Source organism: Aythya marila, assembly GCF_965140915.1.
Source record: "Aythya marila genome assembly, chromosome: 5".
NCBI lineage: Eukaryota > Metazoa > Chordata > Aves > Anseriformes > Anatidae > Aythya > Aythya marila.
In genome coordinates this window covers 13,576,522-13,593,500 of record NC_139046.1, presented here as the reverse complement: position 1 = coordinate 13,593,500, position 16,979 = coordinate 13,576,522, and the positions used below count along the sequence as shown (strand labels likewise).

Below are 16,979 nucleotides of genomic sequence, written 5' to 3'. Positions count from 1 at the left end.
AGGGGAATGTGGAAAATAAACTACCCAATCACTCTGGGCCTAACAACTTACAGACCTCAATGATATACTGTAAGGTTGGTGCTGCTGACTTCAAAAGCAGTAAATCACACTGCCACCAGAAGGTGCTTACAAAATTAAGCAACAAAGATTGAACAGAGAGCAAAAGCTGTTTTTCATAGGTAGTTATTTCATATTCAGACCTTCTAATATTTAATTTATACCTTTATTTGGCTTTTATGAAATTGCTTTAATTCTGTATGGGCAATAGGTTTATAAAGCAATTAACAGTACAATCAAAAAGGTCTGTAGTAATGGTGTGTACTTCCCCAAACTAGGCTTCACTAAGAAGTATTGCCTTTGACACTGCTAAGAATATCTTCTGAATATCTTCTTATCAGAAGCATGCATGAGACTGCTGAATAAGAGTTGGTTTGTATTAACTCATTCATTTCATAAATAAGAGACCAAAAGATCATAAATAAAGTGGGTTTACTGGTCATGTCTCTTTTAAATGTTGTCAGGGTAGAATCCAATTTTTTGCATATAATTATGTTCCTGTCCTGCAGCTCAACAACTCCTGCAATTGGTGTTAGTAAGGATCCAATCTAAAAGCAATAAACTGAAGTGCAGACTCTGGAAAATCTAAATCCAGATTTGGGCACAGTAGATTGATCCTGTTTAGCTTCAGTATTCACAAAGAGAATCTGAGAGAAGAATAAATTTTGAGTTTGGTCCAGCAGAAATGTACAGGCAGTTCTACAGCTTTTCTTCTTGCCCAACAAGAAATGCCAACCACAAGCTCTCTATTCCACCAAAGCACCAAAGCTTCACAAGAGAAGTTAGTGTTAGTCTGATTCTCCTTCATGTTTAATGAGTGATTTTTATTTTTATTTTTATTTTTTTTAACATAAAATAGAATTACTGCCATTTGACTACTTGGTAAACCAGCAGAAAGCTACTTGAGGTGAGTTGAGAGCAACCACTCTGTAGCAAGTGAATGAGTTTATGCAAATATCACTACCTCAAATAGGCAGAACTATAAGGCTGCAATGGTGGCTAACACATTACTAGGCCAGATGCTGAAGACCTGAATTCAAAATGGCCTGACTTTTCTCCCTAGAGTTTCCAAAGAATAAAGATACTTCCTGACAAAATAGAAGGTAATAATGTTAAAAAGCTTAAGAATGTAAAATGGCTCATTGTGGGTCAAATATGCCTTGGTGTAACCATAAACATAAAGGAAATCAATACCACACCTAGCCTGTGTAGGAAGAAAAGATAATTATTAATCATAATTAGTCAAACAACATTATCCACTTAAATGTTGGACATCTTTCTTTCCCCATTGTATGCCTTTGCTTTTCAGTGCACTCTGCTCCCATTCACCATGTCATGGTCTCCCAAGTTATTCTCTGTGTGCTTCTATCACCGCTCCCAGTTTCCCATGCTCTGCTGGCTTGGGTTTGAGTGGCAGAAAGGAATCTGTAAGCAGGTGTTGTGGAAGTGATCCATGCCATTCGGCCAGTACATTAAGTAAAATGATGTTCCCTTGGGAACTCTAATGCTTACAACTGCATCAGCCCCAACTGTTCCTGCATGAAAAGGAGGAGGCCAGTCCTGACCTGTTCTGACCAGATGTTTTGGAAATGTGCCCATTTTTAGCAGATATAATTGCTATTAATTTATCAAAAGTGTAAAACATATTAACAAAGCAGACACTACTTACAACCTAGCAATAAAATGCAAGGCATAAAAAGAGGGCTATAGAAGAGGTTATGTTTTAAAGCATAGGACTGTATTCAATACTAGTTTATGATAATTTCCAAAATACTCCCCTCTATGTAATAGATATGATATGACTGGTTTAGACACAAAAGCACAAAAAATCATTTTTCATTATCCTATGCCAAAATTGCTCAGGAATGTCTGTAGAGACTCTGCAGAGAAAAAGAACAATAAAATTAATGTAAAAACTTATGCTGCAATGAAAGCTACTGAATTATAACTATTAAGGCTCATTTGGAAAACTTACACCTTCCACTTTGAATTCTGGAAAGAGAGAACACATGTTGAGACAAATCAAGAGAAAACTGCATTCATATCCTTTTATTAATATCCTTTCAAATTGCTGAATTTTTCAGATCTGTTAGATGAAGAAATGCTTACCAAAAGAAAATTATTTTTTTTCCTTCTCCCTCTTCCCCTACCTGATGTTATCTCTCCTAATGTGTAGAGGTCTAAGGACAGCCCACTACAGTCTGAAGTGCAATTATTTAATAGTAGGATAAAGTCTTTTTCTTATTTTTTATTATTTATTTATTTATTTATTCATTATTTTTTATTTTATGTGAGGATCAGTGGAATTAAAGTGTGCTTGAAAAAGAAGCTCTCTAAAATAAAGAAGACCTCTAGAAAACAAAGACAGAATAGGGTTCAGGGACAGGGGTGGGGCTGTTGCTATAGGTTAGAATTTCTGGGTTTCTGAAGCAGTTATTCAGGCTTTTTCTTCACAATTATTAACAACAGGTTGCTGATCACCGAGAAGCAGACTAACAGAATAGAGTGCTTAAAATCAAAATCTTATTCCTAATTTGATGGTCTTGTTAAATTACATTTTTTCCCCACACAATAGAAATATTAAATAATAGTGATTATATTATTAATAGTAGTCATAGTGCAAAGGTGTCATCTAGCAATAAACTTGTGTAGCAGTATGATTTTTGTCTTTCTGACCAAATTAGAGAGTTTATGCAGTTTTTCATTTTATTTTATTTTATTTTTTTAACTGTGTTATTTGGAGGAAATACTTCTTTTCTGGCAAAGCTTTTGTGGTGCTCAGTGCCTATCTGTGCATACAAAGCATCCCATATGGTTGGAGTAGGCTGAGGGGTTGCTACTAACCATATTTAAAAAAGCAGATGTTACTAATCTCTTAAATATTACTCCCAAATGATGTCATTTCTGACTGACAGTGGTTGAGCTCATCAATTGCTTTCAATGTCCTTTTGCATGTAACATGTAAGAGAAAGTAAATTTTGCTCGGGAAGCATGCCTCTGAAAGGGTAGATCACTTTATATTGTTATTGAATTGTTGAGCAGAATGTCAGTTCCTGCAGGGGAATATATATATCTATTACAGACAAGAAAGTAAAGAAGTTTGCCTGGTAATAGCACATTCAGGGAAACTTTTAGGACAGCCATTTCAGAGTCAGGTTGCAATGTGACAAGCTGAGGTTTTTAGCTCAGAGTGCCTGTCTGTGTCATGCAGTACACAAAGACAATGTTCTTTTACATGTAGAAAAGATTTCTTCACAGGTCTTCACATGAATATTGTAGGTGCCTCTGTGAACAAAGCCAATGTGAATTCCTGAGTTGCTTCTCAGTTGATTCTGCTTACAGTAGTGAGTACACAAAAATGAAGGGTAGCACTGGACATTTTGACCATAAATGGCACAGAAGTGAAATATCTGCCTTATAAATCCTTCTCCTCCCAAATCTCTTTGTATCTTTTCTGGACTTCCAGAAAATTATACATACACAAAAAAATAGACTAATATAACTAGCCCCTGCTTCAGAAACTGGTTACTATGCTAATGGTTGATAACAATGATACCTAGAAAACTTCTTCCCTTGCTCCAGTAATAGTATGTTGCTTCATTTTACTCTGGAAGGAATTTCTTCCCTGGATTCTCTGTTTCCTTGCATTGCTCATTTTGTGTTCTTCCCATCCATTTTTTTGCTGTTGCTATCCTAATTTGCTTTTTTACAGAATTCGTACTCTGCCAACTTTGTCTCCTTCCATGTGCACTTCACACAGATGTTTGCATCAAAGATATTTTGCAGAAATTATTCTCAGGGATTAATTATCCATTAGTTTTAAAGAATTATCTTTGATCAGTTTTGAATGCTTGGCCATTTTTTTTATTTTTTTTCCCATTTTGGGAAGAGTAAGAGAACTTAACTTACCTTAACACAATTGTGCGAAACTCTGTATACTTGTCTGGGTTTCCCTTTAAATTTCCTGATTATTTTTAACTTTTTTATGGAAGGTTGTATTGCCTGATCAGTTACAAAGATTGCATGAAGTCCAACTCCTCTGAAGAGAGGAAGATGTAAAGATGCAAACAATTTATTTGTTTTCAACTCTAGAGCCCTTTTTAGCTAAAATGTGGTTGAAAAGTTCAATTTCAGTAACTTTTGTAGGTACATACAACACAAACTCTTATAAAACATTAAGAGCAAAGACATTCTTGTCTTTGTACCTTTTGTACCTCTCTACACTCATACCTTTTTTTGCATAAATACAAAAACAAAAGTTTAATTTGGTGGCAGCTGTCTGGTTCTGTAAATGAAGTTTAAATATTATATCTATCTGTCTATATACATAATAAAAAATAACTTTTATGCCTATCATTTTCAGCAATGTTTAATCTAGTGTGTAGCAGTGTAAGACAATTCTCTCTTCCATGCTTACCTTGTAAATTTACATTTTTGTTTTTCATAACACATATGAAACATATTTACACTTTGCTCAGTCTCTGCTTGCTTCCAGTGTGGACTTCAACCATTCCAAGCAAAAAAAAAAAAAAGAATAGAAATTCAGGAAAACTTGAGTGATTGGCAACTGGCACACATGGTTAAATGTCAGCATTTTGGTATGTCATTTAATGGTCAGACACTTCAGTGTATTGCCATCCAACAAACCTATGAGACATATTATCAAGGAATATATGCCAGCTCTTTTCCAGCAAACTGCTTGATGCCTGATGCCAAGTACTGGTGGGTGTATACCTTTTTATGCTGTCACAGCATTCAGCCTCCAGGGTGTTGCGTGAAAGGATCATTGGATGTTAATGAATAACAAAATGTGTCATTTCCCTTTAGAATTTGTATATCTATCATATACAGTGAAAAAGACGTGTTTGTTTTCCTCTGCCTGTATTTACATGTGTGTCAAAATACGTACTGTTAAACCTGGCCACATGCTTAGACAGTATGTTGTCTTGTTAGTCTTTTTTTGATTATTACTGTTGCACATGATCATACATCCAGTTTAATACAAAAAAATAAGAACCTCAGTAAAATAAATTTGAACATAAAGTCTGTTTCTTCTTGCTTGGAGTAGCACTTGTGTTTTAAACCACATTTACTATAGACAATAAATTTGTAAGAAAAACACTTAACCTATTTTAGGTATGTCACTACTTATACTGTCAATAGAATATGATATAAAATAAAAACAAAACCAAACAAACAAGAGGTTCACCATTAGAACTGAAAAACACAACTACATGAAAAATACTTTGAGAATACCTTGTAAAATAAAAATTAACAAATGTCATGCTTTAACAATAAAAATATATTTTTCATTATATTTGTGGAAATAAAGAATTCAGACCTACAGGTAAATTTCAAATAGTTTAGGGAGAAAACACATTCATTTTGAACACAGGCTAAAGAAACTCACAAAGGTCCGTCAACCAGTCCCCAAGCCAGTAGCAGGACATTGAAGTCTGACTGCAAGAAACCATTGTGGGGCTAAGAAATAGCTGGTCAGCTAAGAAATAGGTGCAAAAGGCACATTTTGGAAAACAAGAGTTATAATAAGTTGTTTATTATAAATTCTTTTTTCAGCTTGTCTCAGAGACTTCCTGACTCACATTTCTATGCTTTAAGCATTTACCTATAGGTTTAAAAGTATTGTGTATGATAAAGCACTCTAAATGGGTTTCCCAGTGCCACTTCCAATCTCATTTTGCGGCTGCACAAGAAAATCAGTTTAATTCCTGTATAAGGGGAGGATAGTTAGAGGTATTAAATTGCACTGTATACAAGTGATTTTATTAGATGATATGGCAGTTATAAAATAATGTTTTTAATTTTCTTTGCAAATTCTAAAGGTTGTATGTAATAGTAATATTTTCACAGATAGTGTGCACTGTTTCACAGAGAAAGAGATGTGGTATTGTGTGTGTGTTGAGTTTTTAAGAAAACTCAATTCACTGTGGGTCTTTAATGGTGTTTTTCAGCAAACTGATTTAAAGTTCCCTAGGGCACACATACTGTAGGATTGTGACATATCATACCAGGTTAAGTCAAACTCAAAATGTTATGTGATATGACAGCATGTAAAACACATGATTAACACATCCACTGGGAAACTTGGCTTTAAGAAAAATGGTGTAACAGGGAAACTCGGGGCACTCTTTGGTAAATTCAATTTTTTTAAAAATAAAAAGGTTCAAAAATAAGATACTATGTCAGCTTCTGTTTGATGCTCCAAACTTTTTCCTTTGGATAAAATGTCACTGTCAAAGATCAGCAAATATTTGTGGTCAATGTGAATAATGAAAGTTGTACTTCTCTTGGAAAGGAATTGGTTTGTGGAAAATTCAGACTGTGATGACTGGGATAAAGAACCTACTAGAGATTCCCAAACATAGAATTTCACTCAGTAGTTCCTAAGATTGAACATATGCAATGAAGCCTTTATACCAAAGAATGTAAAACTATAATTTGCCAACACAAGGAAAATAAGTCTCTTTACTCACTTTTGTAACAGTAAACATAACATAACTACATTTCCTGATAGGTTTACATACATACATTACTACATACATCATTACATATATCATTTCCTGATATGTTTGCATATCATACCTACATTTCCTGGACAAAGACCAAATTATTAAAGTATTACAGAGGTAACATGAAAGGTGGCTATGAGATACAACAGGTAGATTTTACGCCTAGTTTAATCCTTCCTGTAGCATTGTTAAAGAAGGTCCTCAAATTGCCTATTTCTATTACACCAGAACCTCAATTTGATCCAGGGCAGCACAACCATTGGCTTCTTTTCAGCTTTTAGGGTCCTGTTCTGATTCTCTCCTAAAGAAACTATAGATCTATTTAAAAACAACAAACAAACAAACAAACAAACAAACAAACAGATCCATCTTTTATAACCCCAAGCTATGTTGCTATTTGGGAATTTTTAAGTTGACCTTCTACTGAAGTTTTAGCCAATGTCTTCCAATTCTTTACCTGCTCTTCCCCTAATCTTTGAACCGAATGGTTAATATCAACTAAATTTGATAAAGTTTCAAAAATAATGAGTTTCAGCAAGTCCTGCCAGCATAGACAGCTGGCAGAAGATGAAGATCTTATTTGTGTCCTTTCTCTGAGAATAGCTTAAATACCTCTCACCCATTATTAGACAGTAGAGAATCCACATTGCCACTTACTTTCCATACTCACCTGGTCTGGGAAGCAAAGTCAAATTTATTGAAACTCCTTGCTTTTTATTACAAGTAGTTTGACGAAACTCTAACCACCTAGCTTACTGTGCCAGTTCGTAAGGAAGAGATGTGTATACTAGTACCAGATCAAGGTCCAGTTAATAGATTGTTCTCTGAACTCTTTCCCAGGAGATGATGCAGAGAAAAGTTTCTTGAGCTACTAACCTACGCAGGCACAGATCCTGAAGACAGTGCAGGTGTAGTGTGAGCCACAAGAAAAAGCAGACGTGTTTACTGGAAGCAGGGCTGGATGGAGTCCTGAGTGGCTCTGTGGAAGTACGGTCACTTGCATGTGATAGGCCCTGGGGTGAGGTAAATAGAGCAAAAGTTGTAGCCTGCTTATCCTTTATGGTACATGCAGCATGTGCAGTAAGCCTTCAGATATGCAAGTCTTGGTATTAAGGCAAAAGATAAAACCTTACTGAACCTCTGACGGAAAAAAAAGGAAGGAAGGAAGGAAGGAAGGAAGGAAGGAAGGAAGGAAGGAAGGAAGGAAGGAAGGAAGGAAGGAAGGAAGGAAGGAAGGAAGGAAGGAAGGAAGGAAGGAAGGAAGGAAGGAAGGAGATTGTTAAATGTATCTAGTGCCCAATCTCGTATGATTTAAAAATTATCTCAGTTTCAAATTCTGTACTTTTTCAAAATTCAGAGGTCATTAAAACCTGTCAAATATTGGTAATCCCAGTTCCCACTATCTTTGCAAGTTTTGGCCAAATTTCAGAATCTGGTATACTAGGAAACTTATTAGGATGTGGTTTGAATATGGCATTAATCACTGATCCAGTAAATTGTTTACAATCTACAGTGATAGATTAAATGGACTATATCAATTGTAATCCAAAAATGGATTGCCATCACTCAGGAATGAGGACCATATAGGGCATAATTTGTACAGTATCCCCAGAGTTCTGTTAAAGCTTTTAAATTCTTACCTGAAGCATTCAACTATTTTGAAGTGACAATGTAAATCATACTGGATTAAGTAATGTCTAATATGCCTGGAAGCGAAAAAGGAAATTTTCTCCTCTTCTTTCTCCTACAATAAACAAAAATTCTGTGTCTCCACACTCATACAAGAACAATGAGAATGGTTTAGGGACAATCAATTGCACTGAACATTCAAGCTGTTGAGTTGTGTACATTTTACAGGTAGAAAATGGAGCTTAACAATATTCAGATTTTCAGCTGTGAAAATAATAATAATAATAATAATAATAATTATTATTATTATTATTATTATTATTATTATTATTATTATTTCACAATTTTTAGATAAAGAATTTTTTTTTTAAGAACTCATATTTTCTTCTGAAAAATGAAACAGTATTTTAGACCTTTACACAGTGAAAAAAAATCAAATTCCACCTTTTTTTTTTTTTAAACCTAAAAATATTTTTCCTTATGGAAACATTAATGAATATAGTTTGGAAGCTCTTCTGTTTCAAATATTCTATTTCAAACAAGGCTGTCCTTGCAATTGTAAAGAAATATTACAGCTAAATTCCTGATTCCTCTGACAGACAGTAGTGGACTGCAGTACAGTATACACAAGAACTTAGTGTTGATGGTGTGCTTGAAGTTATGTTATAAGCAGTTATTGACATATATACATAGAAGATAATAAACATATTATATTAATCCACTTCAAGTGAATAAAAACATTCCTGAGGTCTGGACAGATTTCTGCAGAGTACTATGGAAAGGTAGGGCGCCTGATACTGTTATGAGAACTCTCTGCCTAAAAAAGCATACAGAGCACTGAGCCCTTCCACAAAGTTTATACCTGGCACAGTCAAACAGCCTTGTCATTCTCCAGGTGAAAGGTAGACATTTCAGATGTTTTTTGTCAGTGACGGAGGTAGTGAAGAGATCAAATCACTGTAATTAAAAGCCCAGCCAGAAGAATTTGACCATGCCATACAGGAGACTTGCTTACCTGCTGCCCAGTGGAGCAGCAGCAACAGCAGTACTTGAGCAGTACTTGAGCAGTACTTGAGCAGTACTCAAGTTCCCAGCCCTAAACCAAGGAAGCAGAATGTACTGTGTAAGTCACAGTAAAGAATTTAAATAGGGTTGAGGCTGGTTTGGTGATACCAACGTATAATGTAGTTCCACAGAAAGGACTTAAAAGGAAAACTTGTAGAGTTTAGTAGCAATGGTTTTCTTACAACAGTTGAAAGCTAACATATGTGTTTTTAATAGAACATTTTATCTCTGCTGTATATTCCTTTGGTATTATTTGTTAATGATACAGATGAGCTATTGTTCCCTGCCACGTTATATTGGATTTTGTTATGAGAGGCAGCTGAAGTGATTGGGTATTAATAGAAATGGACATCTCTATTAAAGAACACACAACCAAGCAGTTATGCAGCAAAACCAAACAGTCAAAATAAAACAGTGCAAACAAAAGACTAGCCTGTTATTACTCAGTATCCTCTGAATTCTCCTGTTTCTCAGTTTTTGCTTTTGCAAGTCACATAAAATGTGGTTGGTGCTAAACAAACACATAGGGAGAGAAAAAGGACTGTAGCCCTCTAAAACTTGCTATCTGAAAGCATCATTCACCAAAGCATAAATGATACCTTACATGAAAAAATCAATAAGAAATAAAATCAATTTATTAGTGTGTTTAAGTGAATTCTTGTGAGATTGCAAGACTTACATGTGCTTCTGTTATAGACAGGCTTCAGCTCTTGTGAGTACATCACTCTTTTCTGTCCTGGTCTGCCAACAGCTTCAGCACAAATATGAAGGGGAAAAGGCTCGCTACAGGATTTCAACAATTTATTACATGACAGAGGCTTATTTTTGCCTTTTAATCTCAGGCTTCTTTCAAATGAAGTCATAAAATTATGCTAAGTTACTGTGCAAGTTGTGATACTGCCAGCTCTTAGCTGAGGTGAGAAAACCCTGCAAATCTATTTCCTTTGGGACTGAGGCACAAACCTGTTCTGTAAGCTTGTTCTCTTCCCTGGTCATGCTCTCAGTTTTCATGGCTTTCTGCTAGTGATCCTCACCTTAACTGCTGGACTGTTGGGCCAACAATATCACTAAGTATAACTTTAAATACTGCTAATGTGATAAAAACTTGCATAGAAGATACAATCTGTGTCTGAGGAATATAAAGTGAATTTGCATTTGAATGTAAGAGGATTTTTTGTTAGGGGCAGGTTAACTAGAAACCATTTCTTAGGAAGCTCTCATAAGTTTAAGAAATCTTGTTGGAAGACTTTCTCATTAAACCCTCTAAAACCTCCAAGAAGTTATTGTTCTGGGTAATCCAAGAGACAAGACTCAAGGCCATGGAGTAAATTAAAATTAAATCTTACTATTCCTCATTAAAAGCAAAAAGCAGGTCAGATGCAATTCAAAAAGAATACTGATTAAATATATTTAAACCATGTTCACATAACTGAGGGTTGTGAACACCAAAACAAGCGACTCCATACATGAACCACCAGAGGACAGCAAATAAAACATGGAACTGAAAAGTCAGACCTGCATTCAAACTTTGTAAAATTTATAAATAATACAGGCTAGAGAACTAACCAGTCTCGGTACGCAGCCTGGCACTGAAGTTCTCATTTGAAATTATTAAGTGTTGAACAATTTACTGCTTGACTCTTCCTGCCATGGGAGTTAACACTCCCGCTTACCTCTAATTTTTTTCTACCAGCATTCAGTGTCATGTTTATATTAATTTCAAAGAGAAACTGGAGAATAAAGGGAAAAAGTTTGTAATCTACTTTCATTGCCCTGTTTGAAATATTTAATTCAGACAAAAAAAAATAGCAAAAATCGCATATTACATATACAGAAATGAAACCTTCAAATCATTTTTTTTAAGTATTATTCTGATGCATAGAAAGATATGTATTCTATCTATTTTTAATATGCTTCCATTTCACATATGGCTGCTCTCTGCTTTACCATACATGAGATTTTTCTGTTATGTATTTCTCTTCTGTGCCCAGAACATACTCCAGGGGGATATTTAGTGAGCGCTGATATTTCCAGAGTTTTGAAGAGCCTGCCAGAACCGAGTTTTGCTGCTGTGGGCCAACTCTCAGGAAGGGATGGCCTAACTGATTTATTAGGCACAATGTGGAAGATTCATGTTGCCCTCTGCAACAAAACTCTCACTTTTTGCTGAGTTTTGCTGCAAATTGGACAGCAACCTACAGTGACTTGAATTTCCAGTTTACAGCTGGTGCTCTGAATACTTTCTTTTCTACTAGACCTGGATTAGAGTTAGGATAATCCTGCCTCAAGTAAAGGATGCCCAGACAGCCTGAAGCCAACCTCATCAGGAGATCCTGACCCTCCAAGGAAGACCATTGCCACTGTATGTAACAAGCATGAGGTTATGCATGGTGTTTCCTGACACTAAGAGAAGGAAGCTCCTTAGTGACAGATTTTGGCTCTAGGACATGGAAGGCCACAGTGCCCCAGTCAATAGTAGCTCAGACTTCAGTTGTAAGGTAATGTGTTGCCTGCTGTCCTGTTAATGCAGGAGGATAGATTAGATGTGGTCTAATTAGGTTGCAAGTTCATTAAACTGTCTGGAAAAAAGTGTTTCTTACAAAGTTTCTTACAAAGTAAGAAACTTCTCTCTCCTTGATCATTCTCAATTTACAGACTGGACCCAAACTGTTGCTGGGACCTCTGTGGCTTCCCTTGGTAAAAGGATAAAGAAAGCTGATAAAAAGGAACATAATTTTCCTCTTGCACCAAACACTGTACTGAGTCCTTCTTTTCTTTAGCCTCTCCAGGGGTCTTTTCCCATGTTCATTTCCACCTCTGGTTTATTAATGAACCAGACCTTCTATGGAATCAGTATTTGCATTGAACTCCTGCTAAATTATGATAATTTGATCTTAACCTCTTGACCTATCCAATATGTCCTTCACCTGCTGTTGGGAAGGAAAAAACATCTTGAAGGAGACATGGATGTATTTTGCTCCTGCTGTTGAGACAAAGCCCTTTGGCATATATACTGCAGAAGTATTTCTTTCATCAGGCCTTTGAAGAACAGTGGGGACTTTAAAGCTGAACGGGCTTAAGAAATATTTAATGATGAGCTGCCATTTGCTAAATGGAGAATCAAAAAAAAAATGTACTAGTTTTTTAAATGTCACTTGTTACTCTTTAGATAAACAAAACATCTTGATCCTCCATCAAGAAGGAACATCAAATTATAGCCCTTTGTAAACTGGTAGTTCCCACATGGCTCACTCTTTTCTCATGTAAATGACAACATGACATGTCTATGGAAACAGTGAAATAAAGTTCTTTTAAAGATTTTGCACACATAAAACACCATGTTTTATGTCCCATGAGGTGGAACATCACCTCACTGGAGGTACTGAAAATGTTATCATTATGGAATGGTTTAAGGTTTAAATAGAATATCAACATTTATTGCAGCAGACTTATAGCTAATTTTGGTACTACTGCTGACACATCCTATCAGAATGGTAGGTTTCCAAATATTGTGTTATTTTTTAATCTTATTAATGGTTTTGCATGTACAGTGTTATTGAATTTGTTGTTTGCTAATATGATATGAGAAACTGTTACAGTATCAATCTTTTCAATAATATATGCAATTTCAAATTCTTAGAGCAAATTCCTATTATATCACAGTCAGAAATAGGATATATATATTATTTTTATTGTTGATTTTGCAATGCACTACTATCAGGTTTCCATGGTATTTATTAATTTTAATTGCCCCTAAGATCTCACTAAGTTAGTAGGATGTTATTTTTGCAATGCAGGGGGAGGGAGAGGAATATTTTATCAATTTACAGAGAGTTTATAAGACCAGAAATTCTGGAGTCAGCATAACAGCTTAGGGCAAAATCCTGCTGTTATGCAATATGGTTGTTGAGGAGGGGGGAGTGGTGGGGTGCTGACAGAAGAACCAGTCTACTTGTGTAGAACCGGGTAAAGCAAGGCAGCTAGAGAGAGAAAATCTTCAGGGAAGGTACCTCATGGCATGTATTCTACATGCCAGTCAGTGCCTTGTTACTATAGCTGCTCTTTGTCTCATGGGTTCTAGGTAGAAGGGGAGAAAGTCCCCTAAGAAGCAGCAGACTGTGGGTTAAAGGAGGGCCCTGGTCTCTTCCTGCCCTATTTCCCAGCACCCTGTTGTGTCTCTAGCTACAGGGTGGTGGCAATTTACTGATGAGGATGGCAAAAAAGACCTATTGTGATTTTATATTTATCAGCCACTGAGATTCCTATGCATTTGGTTAGAAATGACTAAAATGAATACTCATAGATGAAGACAAATCAGTATTTTAGAAATAAGTTTATATGTTAACATACAATTTATGGCATTTATTTTCTCAGGATATATTGCTTTTGCATAATCTTACAGTATTTTTCTGGCATTGAATCATTTATATTTTTAGTAATATTATGCCACTAAACATTTATGTACTGTGGGAGCTCAAAGTTCAAAAAAAGCCTTTGGACTGAGTTATTTTTCTTTCCCTGTCAAAGTGAGAGTATGCACTGCTATTCATCTCCAAAACCAGGCTCTACTACAGAACCTGGTGTAGAATTCTACATCCTGCAAGTAGGAGAAGTCATAGAGTAAATGCTGTCTTCATGAGAAGATAACACTTTACTCAGTGGTGTTTTTTTTTTTTTTTAATTATTATTATTATTACTAAATCACTTCAAACAGTTTCAAAATGTAATGGAAACAATATGGTGTGGCTCTTGATGTTGGCTTCTACAATTAGTGTGTTATTAATTAAACTCTCGAGTAATATAATAACTTGACTGTTGGAACCTCTCTTTGCATTTAAAATACATGCAGACTATGGCTTCAATTATAAATAGACTATAACTCTAAAGGCTTAAAACTGCAAATTAAATTATTCAGAGACAAATTGTTAAATTTATGTTAAATTTATGTTATATTCCTGAGAAATTATTTTTGTGCATTTTTATTTTGTTCCGTATAATATATCTAAGCACTTTTTTCTCCAGCATAATTTTGTTCTGGAAGACATACATCTCTTTCCCTATGAGCATGTTTGCACAGACACACGCACTCACACACTCTTACAGTTAAGTGTTATTTCCTGAGGAATTATCTGCATGTGTCTAAGTAGAGCTAAGTTGGTTCTGAGATAGAACTAATACCCCATTTTCTCTGCCTATCTACTGTTAGAAAATCCATTCTGCAGAACTGTGATTAGCCATGTGACATTGCAGAGGATCTCCAATACTCCTGTTTTTGTTCAATCACCATATTCATTGTTTAGCAATAAGAAATGCATTCATAAGCCTCAAGAAACAGTTTGTATTCCAGCATGAATTAGCAGTTTGTATGGGAGTCACAGGTCCATCATCCATCATCAATAAAATCAGCATCTGGTGGTGTTAGGGTTTCATACTTATCCTTTAGTCATGGCCATATTTAATATGTTAACGTGTTAACATATTAAAAGACTTGCATAGACTTGCATAGACTGAGATCATTTCTAGTTCAAAAAAATTAGTTTGAAGACTTTATATCATTAACTAGGTCAGTGACCTAGAATGTCTGAATTAAAATTGGTCAGAGAGATTGGGAATGTCCAGTAGCAAGTATTATTGAATTATAAACATTTGTCAGTTTTGTACGAGTACATTTTTCTTCCATTTAGTGACACAGTCAGGCTGACTAGAATCCATATCCTATATGGAAAATTTTAATACAGAACATTTTGTTAGAAATATGGTTTTAAGGCAAGTGACTTTTTTTTTTTTTTTTTTTTTTTTTTCCCAAAGCTAGCTACATGGATATTATTAGGTTTCCTGTAAAAACAGAAAATATTTAAATAAATTATTTTTAGACTTTAGGGCAGATGCTACTTAGTACTGATTGAAACATTCTGCATGATCCCAAATTTTACAAGTTTGTGTTTTGTTACAAAAACAATGAACAAACTAAAAGCCGTAGAACTTTTTAACAAATGCCATACAATAATCTGTCAGCAGATCATGTATAAGTATTTTTGGCATGTGTTGATATAATTTAAAAAGAATACAGGAATATAAAATTAGCTTTTAAACATTTCTACACTTTCCAAAATAAAGGAAGTTTCTAAAACAACATTAAGTAATAAAGAATGGGAATCAAATTTAAAGTGTTGCTATTTTCACATGGACCAGAAATTTAGCATTTTGACTGGGTCAGACACTTTTCCATGTTAACTTGGGACTTTATCTACCTCAAGGTACTCCTGGCCAATGTTAGAAGCAGTGAAAAGAGTCAGTAATATATAAGTTAATTCCACTTTATTCCCGGTGTTTTATTCCTGTGTTTTCACAAATAAATAGAAGAACTAATTCAAAGTATGTTTTAGAACTAAAGAAAGCTGACAACCTTATTTCAAAGCGCCCTCCTTCCCTACTTGAAGGGACAGCATAAAGTAGCATTAAATCTTTATCAAGGTAAGGAACAAGCTCAATGATTTCAGTTCAAGTGCTAAACCAACTGAGGGGGAGGGTATTGCCATTTGTGGATATTGTTTTGTGTCTCCACCTCCAACAAGTTATCTAGTTAACTGAGTTGCCAATACAAAGCCACACAGCTATAAACCATCTGTACACAGCTGTATGCATTCCTCCTGCAGAGCCATCTGCAGATTTTGCCACAAATCCAGTGTTGGCTCCAGAGGTTTTGGTGCCCTGGGGAAATGGGGGAATTTCTGTGCCTCCCAGCACAAGTTTACTTACAAAGCAATGTTCTGTCAACAAAATATTGCTGTCCTTCTTGGCTGCCTGTCCTACACACATCAATTGCTTTTCTTCAGCACCTCAGAGGGAATTCCAAAAATCCCAAGCAATTTAGGAATATGTGTATTTTCTCTTCTACTCTTTCGTTTGTCATTGACATGCTTTCCCAATACTGCTAACATTTTGGAGAATACTGATTGTCAGTGATAAGGATTCTGGGTCAAAAGCCTTCCATTCCTCACTCACTTGGAAACAAGAGACTGAAAGTCTTATCCATTTATGCTGTTCTTGTCATTTTGGCTAGACTTTTTAAAGGTGTCCCCCTGACACAGAACATTTTTTCTTTTTTTTTCAGGAGGTGGTAACAGGGGGACACCCAGAATATAATTTTTTTCAGCCAGGTTGACAAATCAGCACCAACCAACCATGAGACATACTGATAACGACAATAACAACAACATCCCATCATAAATTTGTACCCTGTCTTGCAAATCAGCCATGAATTTCTCATCTAAAATAGGGAAATCCACTTATTTGCCTTTCCTGATAAGAGCAATAGTTACGAATTGAACCATTTAATCTTGGAAAAGAAGTATGGAAAGGAATTCAAGCAATCATGTAGCCCTTCCTTGTGTCTCAAGGCAGGATCAGTGCAGCGAGGTTTATTTCACAGGTGATTGTGGAATCTCTTCTGAAATACTTGTAGTGATGACAGTTCCAGTCTGCTCATTTGCTTGCAAAAGAAAGCATTGTGCTGTTGATTTGGGATATTAATGATTTAACCTTTCAAATATTTTGTTGTTGGGATGGTGGTGGTGGTTCAAACCATGTCTAGTACTGATTTCAAATTTCATAAAAATCCTTAATTAAGACATAAAGTCAGTCCTTGTTTATCTGGTATTGGGGAATGGACAATTTACATCTACTTTCAGCTGTTAT

The 16,979-nt window shown here is 35.4% G+C and overlaps 1 long non-coding RNA gene across 1 annotated transcript in view; it reads left to right on the top strand.

The window, feature by feature from the left end:
• LOC309879012 overlaps positions 1-16,591 on the top strand; it is a 34,986-nt gene extending 18,395 nt beyond the window's left edge. The window contains exon 3 of the long non-coding RNA XR_014317643.1: positions 16,396-16,591. This is a non-coding gene — a long non-coding RNA (uncharacterized lncRNA). The remainder of the gene's footprint in view (positions 1-16,395) is intronic.
• Positions 16,592-16,979: the final 388 nt, after the last annotated feature.